Source organism: Triticum dicoccoides, chromosome 2A (genome assembly GCF_002162155.2).
Source record: "Triticum dicoccoides isolate Atlit2015 ecotype Zavitan chromosome 2A, WEW_v2.0, whole genome shotgun sequence".
Lineage (NCBI taxonomy): Eukaryota > Viridiplantae > Streptophyta > Magnoliopsida > Poales > Poaceae > Triticum > Triticum dicoccoides.
The window spans coordinates 289,374,002-289,382,037 of NC_041382.1; positions in this window are offsets into that span (position 1 = coordinate 289,374,002).

Sequence of the window (8,036 nt, forward strand, 5' to 3'; positions counted from 1 at the left end):
GTCATCCCCATTTCAGGTTTCTGATGAAAGAGTAAATATGATGCAACACTCTAATGCATGAACTAGCTAGGGTGTGACAACTCACCCCCACTCAAAAGAATCTCGTCCCGAGATTTGGGTTCTTCCGGAAAGAAGGCGGGGTACTCGAGTCGAAGACGATCCTCCCTTTCCCAAGTTGCTTCATCCTCAGAATGGTGCGACCATTGAACTTTGAGAAACTTGATATTATGACGTCGAGTGGTACGCTCGGCCTGATCGAGGATGCGAATGGGGTACTCTCGATACGTGAGATTATCTTGGAGATCAAGCGTTTTGTGGTCCACTCCACGGATAGGATCCGAGAAGCAACTCCTGAGTTGAGAAACGTGGAAGACATCGTGGACTCTGGAGAGGTGCGGAGGTAGTTCCAACTGGTAGGTACGGAAAGGTCCAATGTAACGAGGAGCCAATTTGCCCTTGATACTGAAACGATGGGTTCCCTTCGGAGGAGTAACCCGAAGGTAAGCTTTCTCGTCAACCTCGAAAGTCATAGCCTTATGTTTTCGGTCATACTGACTCTTTTGACGTGGGATGTTTTCAACTTTTCACGAACGATGCGAACTTGCTCTTCTGCTTCCTGAATCATATCCGGGCCAAAGAATTGTCTTTCCCCGGTTTCTGACCAGTTAAGGGGTGTTCGACACCGTCGTCCATAGAGAACTTCAAAAGGGGCTTTACCCAAGCTAGATTGATAGCCGTTGTTATAAGCAAATTCGGCAAATGGAAGGCATTTCTCCCACTCCATTCCGAATGAGATAACAGAGGCTCGAAGCATGTCTTCTAGGATCTGGTTGACGCGTTCCACTTGACCACTTGATTGAGGGTGGAAGGCGGTGCTAAAAGAGAGACGGGTTCCCATAGCATTTTGGAAACTTTCCCAAAATCGAGAGGTGAAAAGACTTCCTCGATCCGAGTTAATTTCCAAAGGAACACCATGGAGAGACACTATTCGGGAGATGTATAAGTCTGCCAATTGACTAGCGGTTATACTCTCACGAACAGGTAAGAAATGGGCTACTTTGGAAAGACGATCGACAACGACGAAGATAGCATTATTCCCTCTCTTGGTCCTGGGAAAACCGGTAATGAAATCCATACCAATTTTATCCCATTTCCATTCAGGAATAGCTAGGGGTTGAAGGGTGCCAGCAGGCCGTTGATGCGCTGCTTTTACACGACGGCAGACGTCGCAATTAGCAATATACTGAGCAATTTCTCTCTTCATTCTAGTCCACCAGAACCTCTGGCGTAGGTCCTGATACATCTTGGTACTACCGGGGTGAATGGTGAGAGGAGATTCATGAGCTTCCTTAAGGATCAATCGCCTCAGGTTTCGCACTTTGGGAACCACTAGTCGATTCCCGAAGTACATGACCCCTTGACCATCAATGGAGAAACAATTCGCAACTCCTTTCTTGATGTTTCTCCTGATGCGGGAAATTCCCGGATCTACTTTCTGTGCTTTGATGATCTGATCCGTAAGGGTAGGTTTCGCCACCAAGGTGGAAAGAAAACCTTGAGGAACAATGTGAAGGTTAAGCTTCCGAAATTCCTCATGGAGAAGCGGTTGACTTTGTTGTAACATCAGGTTGTTACAATAAGATTTACGACTTAGCGCATCAGCCATGACGTTGGCTTTCCCTGGGGTGTAAGTTATTCCTAAGTCGAAATCTGTGATCAATTCGACCCAACGTCTTTGCCTGAGATTCAAATCCGGTTGGGTGAAGATGTACTTCAGACTTTGGTGATCAGTGAATATTTCGCAGCAATTACCAAGGAGGTAATGTCGCCAGGTTTTAAGTGCATAGACTACGGCTGCAAGCTCTAGATCATGAGTAGGATAATTCTCCTCATGTGGGTGCAATTGCCGTGAAGCGTAAGCAATTACATGTTGATCTTGCATGAGAATGCAACCTAGTCCTTGTCGCGAGGCGTCGCAGTAGATAACAAAGTCCTTAGAGAAGTCTGGCGGTACCAGTACGGGAGCAGAAGTCAGGCGTCTTTTCAGTTCCTGAAAGCTATTCTCACATTGTGGAGTCCATTCGAACTTTTTATCTTTCTTGAGGAGTTCGGTTAGAGGTTTAGCAACTTTGGAGAAATTTTCGACAAAGCGATGGCAATAGCTCGCTAAGCCCAGAAAACTCCGAACTTGCTTGACCGATTGAGGTGGAGTCCAATTAAGGACGGCTTGAACTCGCTCAGGGTTAACAGCAATACCTTTACCAGATATTACATGACCCAGATAGGTCACTTCTGACAACCAAAATTCACATTTAGAAAACTTGGCATAAAGGCGATGCTCTCGAAGTTTCTTCAACACTAGCCTTAGATGTTCGGCATGTTCTTCCTCGTTCTTGGAGTAGATGAGTATATCATCAAGGTAAACCACGACGAATTTATCCAAATACTCCATGAAGATTGAATTCATCAATCGAGAAAAAGTGGCTGGAGCGTTGGTTAAACCGAAGGACATGACGGTGTACTCGTATTGGCCATAACGAGTAACAAAGGCCGTTTTAGGAATGTCCCCGTTCCTGATTTTGATTTGATGGTAGCCCAACTTCAAATCCATTTTGGAGAAGACTGAGGATCCAGCGAGCTGATCATACATGTCGTTGATCCTTGGGAGCGGATATTTGTTCTTGATTGTGACCAAATTGACAGGTCGATAATCTACAACCATCCGGTCCGTACCATCCTTCTTCTTGACGAAGAGGACGGGGGAAGCCCACGGAGATGAACTAGGTCGGATGAAACCCTTTTCCAAGGACTCATCGAGTTGTTTCTTAAGCTCGGCTAGTTCTAGTGGTGCCATCTTATAGGGTCTTCTAGCAATCGGGACGGTTCCTGGAATAAGGTCTATTACGAACTCAACATCCCTGTCAGGTGGAACACCTAGCAATTCCTCTGGGAAGACATCCGGGAAGTCACGGACTACCGGGACGTCCTCAAGGTCTGGCAAAGGGCTGGCGTTAAGAGAATATAACTGTCGCTTGGCTATTCGGGTCAAGACATTGACTATCTTCCCCGAGGGATGGGTGAGTTGAACAGTCCTAGAGAAGCAATCAACTTGGGCATGATGAGCTGACATCCAGTCCATACCCAAGATGATATTAATATCCGAAGATTTAAGGGCTATCAAAGATGCGAGAAAAACAAGTCTGTCGACTTGGATTTCGTTTCCATGGCTTACTCTAGAAGTTTGCCATTTGGATCCCGGAGTTTGAATTACCATAGAGGATGGCATGTCACAGAATGTGGTGTTATGCAGACGAGCATATCTCTCGGATATAAATGAATGAGATGCTCCTGTATCTAAAAGAACAGATGCCAGGTGGCAATTAACAAGGAGCGTACCGAGAACGACGTTGGGATCCTCTTGAGCTTCTTCGGCAGAGATACAGTTGACATGGCCACGTGTAGCGGTGGCCGGCTTGGCGTGGAACACTTTTCCTGTCGCCTTGCCACGGCCAACAGTTTTAGCAGATTGGTTGGGGTTGGTCTGGGGACACTCGCGCATATAGTGGCCAGATTCCCCACACTTAAAGCAAGTCACAGAACTGGTACGTGGAGGAGCATTGTTGGTTGGACCACCATAGGGCTTGGCTGGTGCAGACTGTTGAACGGGGCGAGGCGCCTGGAAGGATGGCCTCGGTGTGAACCTGGGTGGCAGGGCAGTGTTGGGCACCCACACGCGGCGCTTCTGAGGACCAGCACCGGATGAGGAACCCACGTCACGGCCATGCTTGCGTGTTGCGTCATAATCAGTCTGACCAGTCTCAGCACTGATGGCCTTGTTAACAAGCTTCTGAAAAGATGTGCACTCATGCAGACGGAGGTCGCGGCGAAGCTCAGGACTAAGTCCCTTACAGAACCTTGCTTGCTTCTTAGCATCAGTAGAAACTTCCTCAGTTGCATATCGTGCGAGGTTACCAAACTCCCTGCTGTAAGCATCCACAGAGAGTCGGCCTTGGGTGAAACTGCAAAATTCCTCACGTTTACGGTCCATGAGACCCTCCGGAATGTGATGTTCACGGAAAGCCTCGCTGAATTCAGCCCAAGTAGTGACATGGCCTGCTGGGCGCATAGCTCCATAATTCTCCCACCATAGACTGGCGGGGCCTTCAAGATGATATGCAGCAAAGGTGACCTTGTCAGCCTCGGCTACTAGCGCGGAGCGTAGTTTGTGAGAAATACTGCGAAGCCAGTCATCAGCGTCGAGAGGCTCGACGGAGTGGTGGAACGTGGGTGTATGTAACTTGATGAAATCACTGAGTGACACCACGTTAGTCCTCTGATGGTGTGATGTGTTCTGTTCAATACGCTCCAACAAACGGTTGGTCTCCCGCTTGTTTCTTTCGGCTTCCATCATAACCTCGGCTAGGGAAGGAGGATGAGGCAGATTTGCGTTCCTGACTTCACTGCCTTCGGCCTGCTCTTGAGGAGCAGGGTTATTGCGCGTGTTGACCATCCTAGGTAAACAAGACAATGATTTAGTCAGAATGATAAGATTCCGACATAGAATACAGAATGTAAGGAGTAACTCGGAATGCAAGATGATCATCCGTATGACATGGTAGATACAGAAACTGCTTCTTTATTCCATCCTCATACACACCATACAAGGTTTAGTACAAGACCAAACAAGGTACTATTACGGTGAAAAGAGGATTACATCTCATCGGAGGCATCCCAAGCTCCTATACATTATTTTTCTACACCTCCGGAAGGCGGTACAAACTAGGTCATATCCCACGAGTCACGCAGGACGATAGACGACACAGCTAGTACGAACTAGTGATACTACCACTAACTCAGACCGATCCGTAGTAGTCCTCGTAGAAGTCACCTCCATAGCCTGGAAGCTCAACATGATCATCCGGGAACAGACGATCCCGCGGAGCTTGAGGACCATAGGGGCTAGGATGAGGTCTTGGACCAACAGACGGTGGCCTGCGGGGACCGCGAGGTGGGGTGATGCCTCCTACATCACGCCAACCCATCACGTCTGGCAAAGCAGATCTCACAGGATAGAGATCGCGCATATCCGAATATCCAGCTTGCACCGCCGGTGCAAACCGAGTCAACATGGCCCAATGGTCAGCACGGGTATTGAAGCGCTCTAGCCTCAAGGCCCGATTTTCACGGTCCTTATCCTCGAGCATCTCAGCAGTGGTGCGAGTCCATGAATCCTCCTGAGTGGGTTCAGCATAGATAGCCTGAAGATACCCTTGTGCTCCCGGAAGTGATCCTGGCATATACCGGAAATCAGAGTCCCGAAATAGACCAGACCTGACTCGCATGATGGTCATCATGGAGTAGGCGGCGTCCTGCACAGCCATCTCAATAGTAACCCCGAGTCCATAGGAGCAGTGAAGGGGCTCGGTGGATCCAGGATAAGATGGAAATATCCTGACAGTGCAGAGATACTGGCTTTGATTAAAGTCCCGAAATTGCTCTTCGACCGTGTACTCGGGATACCAACGGTATCCAGCCTCAGTCATTACCCTGACCAACATGGTGGTATGGCCGGGTACATCTAGGCATCGAGTCAGGCGAACCACTTGATTGAGGTCGCGAGTGGCCATCTGAAAGCACAACCATAATGCAAAGGCATTAGAATTTCTAGCAAAATTTCGGCAGCATAACAGCTGTAAATGCTCAAGAAGGATTTTGAGACATTTGACAAGGGATTTCATACACACTCAACATCATCATATCAAAGTTCTGAGTCCATCCTAACAACATAATGTGGTAGTAGAACTGAACTAGACTTGTATCCATCAAACCTATAAGGTACTACTGATTAGTAACACGTGAACCTGATAGAGAGAATAGATCCTAATTCCTTAACCCCCGGTGGAAGAATAGACTGACTCAGATCAGAATGTCATAAGATAAAGGAGTAAAAAGAGCCTTACGTTCCAACCCACAAACAATTCCCCTACATATAACTAAAGAATTTCTAGACTCAACATCGACCAGTTTGGCTTGGAGAACCTACAGGCAGTCCGGCTCTGATACCAACACTGTCAGGACCCCGACTCGATGCCACATAGGTCTAGCATGTAACACCTCATATCACTTTGCGGCCTCACGCACGGTATTCCCACGGGTGTCTCCTTACCTTTGCCCGGGACCGTTTGCCCCTTTTGGCACACGTATATGATAGTGTCACTAGTACCCATATGATAAGGAGCCTGGGCTGACATGGCTAGTCGTAAACCCAAAGTGGCACAGACTTACAGGGACAGGCATCCATGACCCAGCAACGAACGTGTCGGTCATCAGCAAGTGGGTCCGGGCTGTAGCACTGGGCTAGCAGGACTCCGGTAAACTGGGCTGTAGCGGGCTAACAGGACTCCGGTACTCAATGCGTGACATTTCCCCGAAGGGACAGACACAGGAACGAAGAAGGACACATGCCGGCCAGCCTAAGTGTTCCAGAGCAGTTGCAAGCTACCATGGCTCAGTGGTAACACTAGGAGACATTTCCCGGTAAGAGAGGCTACTAAGGATAAACAACTAGATAGTCAGATCCCACACATACCAAGCATTTCAATCATACACACAATAGGCTCGATATGTGCAAATACAACAAGGCATCACAACATGACTCTATGACACAAGTACTTTATTTAAGGCTCAGAGAGCCATACATAACATACACAAAGGTACGGGTCACACGACCCAGCATTCAAGTCATACAGTCATACAAACCAGCAGCGGAAGTAACTTGTCTGAGTACAGACAACTAGTAAAATAAAAGAGGCTTGGAAAGCCTAGCTATAATACGTGGTCCTTCACAACCTCAGGATCACCACCTGGGACTTAGCCTACTCATTGATGTCAACGTCTACGAAGAACCCATGAGAAGGGGTTGCAGCGTCTTCTGTAAAATGTAAATTATAGCAACATGAGTACAAAGGTACTCAGCAAGACTTACATCAGATCCTACATACATGCACATTATCAAGAAGGGTTGGTGGAGTTATTGCAGCAAGCCAGCTTTGACTCTTGGCTAGACTATCCTACGAGACTCCAACTTGAAATGGTTTTGCGTACACGAGTCCACTACTCACCACTTCAATACACTACCGAGGATCCACCTCCGTCTTCCTATGGAAGAGCCATCCTCGGCACTCACACTTATCTTGAGGCTTTTAGTAGTTTCCATTTACTTGTCTATGAACTGTATAGGCAACCAAGTAGTCCTTTACCGCGGACGCGGCTATTCGAATAGATCATGATAACCCTGCAGGGGTGTACTTCTTCATACACGCTCTCACCACTTACCGTCGTTTACACGACATGTACTCGGCAACCTTCAAGCGGAAGCCCAACGTGGGTGTCGGCCACAACCTACCTAATCACCTAAGTCTCTAGTCCAGGTTTATCGCCTATTCGGGTTCCATCCATGAGGAGATCCGGCCGAGGTTTCTCTCATAGCCCCAAACGATGTGAACAGGGTTCCCGAGATACCTAACGGGTATTCGGTACACCGTGCCACGTACCTACCGCATCACAGCCCACCCCTACGGTCAACGTTGTCCACAGCCTCCAGTAGGCTACAAACACCAGAAACTACTTGCAACTCCTGGACAGAGAACTAGGGTGAATAAGAAGTCGAGAGGGTCCATTGGTTTCGGGCCCAATGCATGGTAGTAGCTGAATCTTAAATCACACATACAGATCTCAGTGCTTAAGGTCGGCTTCAATGAAACAACCCACCATGTACTCCTACATGGCCTCTCATCGATACCTTTACCAAATCATGTTCACCACACCACTTTCATTACCGACATAATCATTTCACTCTAGTCCATCACCCAGATGAACCAGACCTGACACGACTCTAAGCATAGCAGGCATAGCAAGGTAGGAACAACACATACATATGGCTCAAACAACTCCTACACATGCTAGTGGGTTTCATCTAGTTACTGTGGCAATGACAGGTCATGCAGAGGAAATGGGTTCAACTACCGTAACACACA